The sequence below is a fragment of the Macrotis lagotis genome, chromosome 1, assembly GCF_037893015.1.
Source record: "Macrotis lagotis isolate mMagLag1 chromosome 1, bilby.v1.9.chrom.fasta, whole genome shotgun sequence".
In the NCBI taxonomy this organism is placed as follows: Eukaryota; Metazoa; Chordata; class Mammalia; order Peramelemorphia; family Peramelidae; genus Macrotis; species Macrotis lagotis.
The window spans coordinates 723,496,043-723,508,770 of NC_133658.1; positions in this window are offsets into that span (position 1 = coordinate 723,496,043).

Consider the following 12,728-nt stretch of genomic DNA (forward strand, 5'->3'; position numbering starts at 1 on the left):
CTCTCTTCTCAGCCTATAGGGCACCTGTACTTTCTCCCATAATTGCTCCTTCACATTTATAAGATTTGGTTAGATTAAAATCTGCTGATTCTATGCTTGAGATGCATATATAACTTGAGAGATTTCCCATTGTTTCCTCCACCAAGGTAGTATTGTCCCAAATCACTATATGGGTTTGTCACAGTACCATTTTTTCCGTTGCATAGTTACCAAATACATATAATTCCAACCAACAGAAAGGAGTCATTTCATCAGAAACCTTATTCTTTTTTTTTTTTTTTTTTTTAGTTTTTTGCAAGCAATGGGGTTAGGTGTCTTACCCAATGCCACACAGCTAGGTAATTCTTAAGTATTTAAGGCCGGATTTGAACTCAGGTACTCCTGACTCCAGGGCCAGTGCTCTATTCACTGCACCACCTTGTCACCCCCAGAGATCTTATCCTTGAAGATTATTTTATTCAATTTAATGCAGTTTCTATGTCTTGATTACTTCCTATGCAGATTTATAGATAACCTTAAAAATCACAGATAAAACATCAGTGGTGATAGATTTTGCTTCAAGTGGGAATAAGGTATCTGCTTCCTCTCTGCCACTTTCCCTGTGGATAAGAAAGGTAGTTATTTGACAGGATGTATAATCCATTTATTTTCCTCAGGAAAGAGTTTCAAAGGAAGTTGTAGCCTTAGTATTACAAAGGGAGAATGAAGAATTCCTCAGAGAGTTAACCCGCTGAATATGATTTTCTTCAGACCTGGGAGTTTCTGTCCCTTCAGTAAGTGATTGTGATGCCTATGCCTTTTTGACATGGCCAAAAGTAATATGTTTTTCCTTTGGAACTGCTGGTGCTATTTAAATCAATAAAGATACTCTAGACAAGTAGTGTGTAGATCAATGTTTTCCAGGAAGTCACCAATCTTTATAAAAATTCTTATTAGCTTACAAGGCTTTCACTGCCAAGGGCACTCATTTTGCAAAATCTAAAAACTTAACAAACTGCCTTCTAATTTTTCCCCCTTGCATTATTTCTCTAACTGCTTCTGTTCTCCAAGTTCTCCTTGGAGTCTCAGTGAGGTCACCAAAAGTGGCCACAAAGTCAGATAGTTTATGTATTGTTCAAAAATACATGAAGCACCAGAATAATAATAAGATGTCCATAATGGTATTTTATTATCCTTGAGTTAAGATCCCACAATGAAAACAACTTTAAAGCATGAGTCACACTTACTTCTTAAGCTTTAAAATCAGAGCATTAATGAGATAGTTCTTATATGACTTATGAGTGGATTACAAAATTAGCATTACATTCTGGTACAACAAATTAGTATGTAGTTGGATTTAGCATAAAATTCATGCTCCATTTCATATCTCTGTGTTGTCCCATTTGATTCTATGCAGAAGTGGAGTCTTCTGGGAAGGAAATGAAACTGCCCTTCATGGTGGTTTTTGACTTAGGCCATGTGACAGGAGAAATGGCAATCTGTCTTCAGTACCAGAGAAGGAGAGACCACCAAGCTCTGTAAGCACACAAGACATGGAACAAGATGACAAGAGCTCAGATGTAAGTCTAAAGAAAGAGAGAGGCACTCAGTTCATTAAATAGAACAGAGAATTTAAATATAAGATGGAAAACTAACATCTGAAAAAATCTATAGTTTAATGAAAGTCCTGGTGAGAGTTATTGACTAACCACATAGAGAATGGAATAGGACAGTTCAAGAGTCAAAAATTCAATGAAATATAGTAAGAAAAATAGCACATTTCCCTTGAGACCTGAGATAGACTATCCAACCAAATAGCACTGAGATTTAAATTTTTCATAAATAGTTGAAGATGATCTTGATCTCAACTATTATTTCATTTGACTTATTTTGAGTTTTTTTTTTTTTTTTTTGCAAGGCAAGTGGGGTTAAGTGGCTTGCCCAAGGCCACACAGCTAGGTAATTAATTATTAAGTGTCTGAGACCGGATTTGAACTCAGGTACTCCTGACTCCAGGGCCAGTGCTTTATCCACTGCGCCACCTAGCTGCCCCTTTCATTTGACTTATTCCTCAAACTTCTGTCCCCTTAAAAACTGAACCATCATTAGAACTTCCTCCTCTTTCATTTGTGCATTATCTTGTGTTAAGCACATCATCATATCACAGAATCTTAGAATGTTAAAGGCAGAAGGATCCATAGTGTCAAATTAATCTGATACAGATGAGAAAATTGAGGTCTAGTGAGAAGAAAAGACTAGATTGGAACCAAAATTTAGACCCAAGTTCTGTGCTTCCAAAATCAATGCCTATTACATTGCATCACAATATTTTTTAATATTCTTTCTTTCCTGTCACTGACAAATCCATTATCAAGCACACCTCCACAAATTAGCCATGTAGAATAATACCTGAATGAATCTACTATTGAAAGAGAAGCATATGGCATTCCTTTCCCTATCTGTAGTATTTAATTCTTGATTTAAATTTGTATTTTAATTAAAAGATCTCATTGCAATATTTTTATGGTCAATTTTTCTGGACAGGTTGAATCTTATATTCAGTTTTTTGTCTCTGTCATGTTGAGTTGTAGAATTCAGTGATGGCTTTTGGTTTGACTCTGTATGAAATTTTCTGATGGAAGTTTTAGGTTTTAGGATCTTTTTAGACAGTGGCTATCCTAGAACATAAAATAATAGAGCATCTGAGAAATCCCTTCTTGCAAATGGAAACCTCAGAATAGTTACTCTAGTTTTAAAGTACTGCCTGGGTTTGGAGCTCAGGAGCCCCCTCTAATGTCTTAATGTTTCCCATTCAGCTACTGTTTACTATTAGTTCAAAGAAAAAAAATCAATGAAATAGAACAAGAAAAATAGCACATTTCCCTCGTGACCTGAGATAGACCATCCAACCAGATATTCATATTTTATATTAGAAGATATACATCCATGGGAAATACAAGTGACAAGGATATTTGTGTGGAGAGATACCATAGTTTTGTTGCTATAAGGTTATTGGTATCTTCTTGTGATATAACTGTGTTGCTCCTGCTGGGTCTGGTCACTGCTAGTTTTGCATAGCATATTGTCTTGGCTAGACTTGTAGTCTCTGACAAGCATGTGGTCAGAGAATGTAGTCTTGATTCGACATCGCTATCTGTTTTTCTCAAGTGGTCATTTCTAGATGCTACTGCATTTAGTCTTTTCTTGTATTCTGTACCTCTGTTGCCATTTGTTAAAATTCTCTCTGCTATCAGCTTCTGGTATTCCTTTCTTCCGGTCGCTTGTAGCCTTTTTTGGGGTCTGTATTGGAATCAAGAAGATTAGGTCCAAAACTGGAAGCAATGAGTTCCTATAGCAGTAAAGGTTAACAGTAAGTATGCTTTTTTAATATTCTATAAATGGAACTGATTCTAGGTCCTTTCTCTAATCTATAACTTTATCATTTTCAAATCATATCCCTTCAGAATCACATAATTGACTTCCATTTTAACAAACTACATAAGGCTAATTGGGCCTCTAGTCCCCAGTTTTCATATGTCTGAAATCCTTTTACATTCCCTTGAAAATAATGAAAAGGCAAGGGGAAAAGGTGAAGAATAAAATCTTTTAAGTGGAGTCACCATGAAGTGCTCTCTATCTCAATCCTTCATTTCCAGTTCTTGCTTGTATTCTGTTGGCCAATAAGCTTCCCAAGGTTTTATATTACTCTACATTTACACAAACTTTGCCCTGACTGCTGTTCCAAGTGACTACTGCAAAAATTCATTTTGTGCCCAGAAGTAAATCCTGGTTTATGGTTTCTGAGTACCTGTTTCTGAGGTTTGGGATGTTGTTCCTAACCTATTGAGTTGACTTTCCCAGATGTCTGGATAAATACAGTGGCACCAACTCCTAAGTGTCTTAATTGTATTCAATTAAGCATAACTGTGAAATAGTGATTAACTTCATTTATGGAGATAACAGCATATTCCCTTAGAAGGAAGGAGATTTATCAATGAAATAATCTAACTTATCTGAACAAGGATAACAATTACCCATCTTTATGGGCTTAAAAGATTTCTTTTAAACATCTGGAGACATTCATAGTGTTCAACATAAGCACAACCTGCTATATATCTAAAACCCCTGAACTCACCAAACTTAGAAAGTGGCTGCCTCACCCCTTTCAATTCAAAATCTGCCTTTCAGTTTTCTCATGTTGTCTGCCATCTTTATCCCACAAAACTCATTCCCTCTACCATACTCTAATATTTGTCTTCCCTCCTATGTAATACATCCTTTATTGATATTACAGAAGCTCTTCTGGAGATAATATTATACTCTATAAGGAATATGTTAATCATACTGCCCCTAATTCTATGTACTTAACCCAAATCATCTACTGCATAAAGTTCCCCCATGAAAATTTTTCTATCTTAGGAATTACAAAGGTAAAAAAGTGGCTTTCTGATTTAAGGCTTTCTCCAGGTAGTTTTTAAAATTAAAATGATGTAGAATGAAAACTGGACTTGGAGTCTGAAAATATATTGTTGGCTCTGACAATTATTGGATCTGAGGTCAAATGAAAATCTTAACTGCCCCCCACCTCAGTTTCTTTTTAATTAAAAGGGATATAATAATTCAAAACCTGCTTCATTGCAGTTATTATGAAGAAGCAAATGAGATAATGGATAAAATACACAGTGAGATATGCAAATTAAATTGTTCTACTGCTACCGACATCAAGATTTGATTCTGGTTTAATGACACTGTCTTACTCAAAACATCTTCCATGATCCTTAAATCTTAGAAATGTCATAATTGCTCCCCCCCAACTTTTTATTCAAAAAAGAAAATGATTTGAATTCCCTTCTAATTTTCATGTATGGTATAAATTAGTCTAAGATTAGATACATTGGTGCAATACACATGTAAAGATGGTCACGGAAGAAATGGAGATTAGCAGAGAATTTAAAGTAGTATTAAATACTATTTGGTCCACACGAATTATTAGAGTAAAATAGACTAGACTGATGCAAATATAAGTCTTCAATATTCTTCAAGACTGTATTTTTTTTTCCTTAAGGGAGAAGAGTGAGTTTGTTTTTGCTAAGTTGATTTTAATTTCTTTTTTCATTGCTACTTCCTTAACATTTTTATAATTTGCAATATTATTAAAGAAACTCATTACTTATTTTATACAGATCTAGGAAAGCAGTATCACATGAAACATTTAATTGATGATATAGAGTTAATCACTTCTTGTTTCAGTAACTTCAGCTATTAATTTCCAAAAAAATGTTCTGCTATTCATATCATTAGCTTTAGGCTGCTATAATGAAATTTTCCAAAAAATTAGTTTCTAAAAGACTAAGTATTAACTGTTAATAATTCATATCATTAACATTTTTTGGAATGTTGCTTTGCAGTATAGTGGAAATATAAACTGAAAATCATTTGTGATGTTGTACTCTTTTACAACTATAGTTGTGTACAAAGTCAAAAAAGAGATAACTTAAACTTTGGTTCTGCGACTTCCTCTCTTTGAAGTAGATTGCTTTACCTTTCTGCCAATAGAACCATAGGAGGAAAAATTTCCTTGTGTCAAAATAATTTGGAAAATTTAGTGCAAAGTAATTCATAAATTAATTATGAGCTGTTGTTATATGCTATGGAAATATTGGCAAATATTTTTAAACATGCATTTTCTTCTATGAAAAATCAAACAAGAAATCATGAAGGATAAAACAGATATAAGAAATTCAGAAGTTTTATGTGAACAAAATAAGTGTAGCTAAGATTAAAAGGGAAAAATATTTCTACCAAATATGACTGCTAAAGATGTGGTTTATAAGATAAAAAGATAATTCATTCTAGTACACAAGACTAATCAAGGACTATTCCACAGTAAAGTGATCACAAGATTTGAACAGGCCATCTAAAAATTTATAATCTATTACTGAGTAATATTAAATATTGCTCCATATCATTAATAATGATGACTTGGGGATTAGACCAGTCATTTCATAGACATCAGGAACTCCTAAGTGAGAAAACTATTTACACCAATGTACGTTGACACCTCCTTTGCAACTGACAGTCTTAGAGAGTTGCCTAGAAAAGTGAAAGGATAAATAATTCACTAAGGGTCATATAGATGATATGTGTCAGAGGTAGGACTTGAATCCAGGTTTTCTGGTCATTAAGGGCAACTCTCTATCCTCTATGCTGTGATGCTTCATAATAATAAGATAAATATAAATCAAAACATCCTTTTATATTCTGTCCCACAAATTGACAAAAATGAGAAAAATGTACAGCTTGGAAGTAATATGAGGATACAGGCACACCAATATACCACTTGTTAAAGTTTTAGATTTCATTCTGGAAAACATTTTGGAATCACTCAAAAATAGTGGCTAAAAGAGTCCCACTGCTAAGTGTATATATTATAAAGAAGTGAAATAAAAGTCTTATAGGTATCCAAATATCCATAATAATTCTTTTTCTATGGTGCTGCAAACAAAATGGGTACCCCATAATTAGGGAAATGGCTAAACCAATTATGGTATAGAAATGTGAGAGATAGGGGAGGAAAACCTATAAGAACTTAGCAGAACTAGGAAAACATTATTTGAAATTATTATAAATGAAAAAATAAAATAAACCTGAACATTATATAATTATGCTGATCCTGTAGAAGAAATGTGGTGGGGATTATGGACATTTAGTGTTAGATCCAATTAAAGTGGTGCTGTTTTTGCTGAAATTTTCTATTAAATATCTCATTGTGTAGAAGAAAAGTGTATAAATTGTACACATTTATTGTGTACAGTAAAATGCATCAAAATAACATTACATTAAAATTCTATTATGTTGAATTATTTTTCTTATTTTAACATATTAATTTATCAGATTATTTTTGTTATGTGAAAGAGCCATTGGTAGTAATTAATTGGTTCTGTCTTATTCCTTTTTTTTTGTTCATGGTAATCCTTTAGTAAAATCACTGGTTTATTACTTAGCTAAAATACAGAAAAAAGAAAACAATCTCTCCCAAAAAGGAGTTGCTATCAATTATATATTAATAAGATCAACTAGTTTTAGGGATTCAACCCTTCTGCCATTAATCAATCTGGAAACAATGGTTATAAAAGTGAAACTCTTCTGCTTCTTTAAAGCTGGTTAAAGAATATGTCTTCACATTCATTAAATGAGCAATCACAGTCTTCCATTTTATTACAAATGGCTTGCATAGTTGAAAAAAGGAGTATGAGTTTAAATTCATAAGCAAAGAGATAGAGTAATGACTGGGTGCATATATCCTTATTATTATCTTTTCTTCTCCCTGACTCCTCTGCAATAAATGGATTTGCTCTTTTCTTCTAACATCATTAAAAAAAGATTAAAAATTTTAATAGATCATTATAATAATTTTACCTTAAATTTTTGGAATGAAGGTTTCAAATATTTGGAAGCCAAGGTATTTATCCTGAATTTTCCCATTTTTCTTAGAAAAAAAAAGAAAGCTCCAGTATTATAATATAGAATAACTTTCTCCAAGTGCAATGAATTTGCATATTAGTTGTTTTGTTAAGTCTAAACATTCTTTTTGTTAAGTCTGTATATTCTTTAGTTCCAAGGAGGTCCATGGAAATTATATTTCAATGAAAATAAAAAGGATTTCCCTCCCTTAAATCTTTAGACTATCAGCAGTATAAGATTTTTTTTTACAAAACCATATGGTTTAGTATATAATTCATTTGATCAGGTCTTTATGTCTAAATTCATTCCCCATGCCATTAACAGGATATTTAGGTTTGAACATTTTTTTATAATTGTTATACATTATCTTAGTTTAGAAAGAGGCCTGTCAGGAGAAAACTTGGGCTCAAATCTCAATTCTGCTCCTTACTATCTCTAAGACCTTGAAGAAATCACTTAAACAATTTGGTCTTAATGTTCTTCACCAATAAAGGAAAGGCTTAGAATAGATCAAAGTTAAGGTCCCTTCTAGATTTAGATGCAATTATCCTATGACATAAAATGATAGATATTGTTGTCATGGTCAAAAGTGATTTGATGAATACAGTATGGTCTATGACCCCTAAGATACCTGCCTTTATTATTTTATTTATCTAGCTCAGGAATTCTTAAGCTTTTCTCTGCCATAGACTCTACTGGCAGTCTGATAAAGCCTGTGGATCTCATTTCTGAATGTTTTAAAATGCATAATATAAAATACATAGCAATCCAAAAATAAACAATTATTTTTAGACAGTTATCAAAATATTTTTTAAAAGTTTGTATTAACAATACTTGGACTCTAGATTGATATTCAGGACAAAACACTAATCTTGGCCACTCCTCACTGAAGAGATCAGGATACAGCAATTTAGTAACTGAGGATTTATAATTATTCAGAAACTTTATCTCTGAAATTTTTTATCCATTGATTTCGCACCATTTCCCCCCTCATTTAAGGAGAGTTTTGTCCTGACTTTGAGGTATTTATTAGAGCAAGAAGTGAGAGTTCAAGAGGAGTTAGGGAGGATGAAGCTGTAGCAATGAAGCATAGCAGGAGCAGGAAGAAAGGAAGAAGGCAATAGATACCATAAACTGCAGACCTGGAGCCATAAATAACAATGGGGACTACCTCTGTACAAAACAATATGAATGGTGCAAGCACAGGTTGTGTCCAGGGTGGATCTTTGTCTGCTTAGCCCATTTGGGTTAAAGTCATCCTTCTCATTTTTACTTGCTCTCCTCAGTGGGTGTATTTTACAATGCATTATTTCCTCAATTGAGTGTCCTGACTTTATTTTAAAAGCTTCCTTTATCCTTTTGTCAACAAAAGAGATAAATCTATAAGTCACCTGAATTACCAAACTGTTTCATTACTGTCTTAAACCAATTAGGTAAAACCAAAAGAGAAGTAGATACTGAATATTACTGTGTTGCTAGCAATTACTGGCGAGAGAGAGAGAGAGAGAGAGAGAGAGAGAGAGAGAGAGAGAGAGAGAGAGAGAGAGAGAGAGAGAAGCTATCAGTTTTTGGAACCATAGAGAATATTTTCCATGGGTGTAAAAATAAGTTAGTAACATTGTGGCAGCAATCATTAATCCATGGGTTGGACCAGTTTGAAAGGAAACCACAAGCTCAAAAAAGGGGACAGAGAGAATGGTGAGAAAAAATAAATCAATCCTCCAAGAGAGGAGTTACTGTATAGCTGTGCCAATGCAAAGGTGTGGTGGGGTAAACTTTACATACTTATTCACTAGCCTAGCAAAGAGCATAGCACAATTACTGTTGATTTTAATGTTGATTTTAATATTTCTAAATGTATTAATAATTCTTTAAGTTTGCCAAAAAAACTTTCCTTTAAACAATCCTATTAGGAAAGTAATAGATATATTTATACTTCCATTTTATAGATGACAAACATGAAGTTCAAAACAGTTAATGTTCCCAAACTCCACATTTGGTGATATCAAAGCTGGGATTCAAGTTCAGGTCTTCAATTATACTACTTTTATTAATTGTATGACCTTAAGAAAACCATTTCTGTTCTTACAACTTCAATTTTCAAATCTATAAAATGTAATGTAGGATCCCCAATGGATGAATGGTCAAAGGATATGAATAGAGTTTCCAAATGAAGAAATTAGAGCTGTATATAATCATAGAAAAAATATTCCAAATCATTATTGATTAGAAATTCAAATTAAAGCAACAATGAGGTATAATCTCACACCTATCAGTTTGGTCAAGATGAGAAAAAGGGAAAACGATCAATGATGGATAGGTTGTGGGAGGATTATTTTACACTATGTCCTTATCTAAAGGAGATGCATTGCTGGTGGAATTGTAAATGAATCCAACCTTTCTGGAGAGCAATATAAAACTCTGCCCAAAGAGCAATAAAGTTCTTCATACCCTTTGATCCAGCAATTCCAATTCTAGGTCTATATCTAGAAGAAATTATAAAAAATGAGAAAAGTCCCACATGTTCTAAAATATTCATAGCAGCTCTCTTTTTGTAGTGGCAAAGAATTGGATATTAAGGGGATGTCCATCAATTGGGAAATGTCTAAACAAGGTATGATGATACATGAATACTATGGAATACTATTGTTCTATTTAGAAGAAACCATAAATGGTCAAACTCTAGAGAAGCATGAAATGACTCACTGGATCTGATACTGAGCAAAGGGAGTAGAAGCAAAAGAACAGTGTACACATCAACAACAGCATTGTAAGATGAGCAACCTTGATGGAAGCAATTCCTCTCAGCAGTCCAGAGAGCTAGGACAACTGTATTAGCTTGGCTATGGACTATATTATCCCCATCACGAAGAAAAGAAACAAAACAAACAAAAACAAACAAAACAAAACACACACACATGCACAGACACACACAGACACACAGACACACACACACACACACACACACACACACACACACATATATATATACACACACAAAACAACTCTTCAGAATCTGTTGAACACTTTTTAAAAGTTATCTCTTATGTGTAGCTCTTTCCCTTAATCCTAATTCCTCACACTAAAAATTCTAATTACTAATCTATTATCTATATCTAATCTATAAACATGTTCATCAATATATGTATGTACAATGAAACCTGACTGTCCCTGAAGGGAGTGGGGTGGGAAGGGAGGGTGGAAGGAAATTTTGTAACTTAAAAACATACATATACATTTAGATGAAAATAAATAAATATTTTTTAAATATAATGTAGGAATAGGATCAAATAATTTGGAAGACCCCTCTCAGTTCTAAATCCTAGTATCTCATTTTTAACCAGTACAGCTCTTTTTCTAATACATGGTCCCTATCATAGTCTTGAGAAATGAAAACATATTAGAGAGAAATGAATGGATGTATTTCCCTGATTAGGCAAAACCTATATTACAAGTTTAAGAAGAACAAGAAAAGTTCTTAGAATTGCCTTGGGTTTAGCAGATTCTAAGTATGGAACTGAAATTTTCCCATAAGAGGGATTGTCCTTTAAAACTGTCAAAAGTAAACAAACAACAATAATTATTCTCTGGCTCTCTCTTCTTGGAGCATTAATGGCTCTACAGATTGGTCCTGTGGGACATGAGATAGCCTTTTTTCCCTCAAAATAAGAAGTTTTGGCTTTAGCTTCATATTTGTATTTTTCCCTTGGCTTAACATATTATCTTGGGACATTTTTAAAACTTTGTGTAACTCTATAAAAATTGTGTTTCTGTTTTTGTCATTTTACCCTTTGTACTTCTCTAAAGGATATCTTTGGTCATTCTTCCCTTCAGGATTTTTTTGTATATTTTTGTAGGGGGTTTTTTGGCAGGGAAGCATTTTAGAACTCTACCTATCTCTTATAAATATTGGTTTACGTCAAACTAATTAGAAGGCACAGGACATGATGTATCTGCATTTCATTCTGGGTCATCACCATAAGACTTTGCATTTCCATTGTGTTTACCTCAGAAAAAAGAAACCTTTGTATGAGTTAGAACAGAAGAAATGAGGGTCTGGCAGCAGTAACAAAGTAGAACCACTTTCCAATATCATTACTATTGCCTAGGTTCCTAATTTCAGCATCTTAACTACCTAGAAATCTAATGCACTACCTGTTTCTGAACTGCAAGAACTTCTAGAACCTTCCTAACTTAGATGACTTCCATGAACTAGGTTTCTTGCTCTTTATACTCTCTGGTCTTAGTATGTGCCAACCCAGAGCTGATGTCTTGGGTTCCTAGTCCAACTTCCAGATGCCAGGCTTTCCCTGTTGCTCTCCACATTCTGGAAATATATTTAGAAATAGAAAGACTATGCATATTGAAGAGGGGAATTCCCAGAATCTTTCTGGACATAGCTCTTACTAACAATAAGAACTACCCCCTCCAAAAAAAAAAGAAACTAAATACAAAACATGCTAATTTTAAATAAATCAGTTCCCTATAACTTATTCTTCTTATTTTGAATCCACTTTTCATCATACAACATAATAGCTGTCCTTTATAGTTTTCATCATTGACAAATATGATAAGTATCAGTGTTTTCCATGTCTTCATGTAGACCACAGGGAAAGGAAAATATTGAAACCCTTTATTTATATCAGTGTTTTCTGTCCATTTGTTTATGGCAAATTGTTATAGGTCTTCAAAGTATTTAATTCACAAATTATAAACTAGCAAACCTAGCAAGAGAAACAGCTGTGGGGGTGGCTAGGTGGCGCAAGTGGATAAAGCACTGGCCCTGGAGTCAGGAGTACCTGGTTTCGAATCCGGTCTCAGACACTTAATAATTACCTAGCTGTATGGCCTTGGGCAAGCCACTTAACCCCATTTGCCTTGCAAAAAAACTAAAAAAAGAGGAAAGAAACAGCTGTGCATCCAAAATTATGTGGGCATATTACTAGCATCATTTTACTTTAGAAGTTATCCTTTTGCATATTCAAAGACTCCAAAGCATTCCCTCAATGATGACTAATAATGATAGTGAGCATTTATATAGGGTTTGTAAATTGCTTTAATAACTCATTTGATACTTGCAACAATTTTGGGAGATAGATCCCATTAGTACCCATTTTGCAGAGGGGAAAACTGAAACAAGTTCTGGTTAATTGCTTTGTTAATAAGAATCTGAGGCTAATTTTGAACTCTATTCTTGAATCCAAATTCAACACTCTATCTGAAAGGCACAGTAGTAGAAACAGGCTTTATGTGTATGGAATTTGGAAGCTGGAGAGTCATGGAAA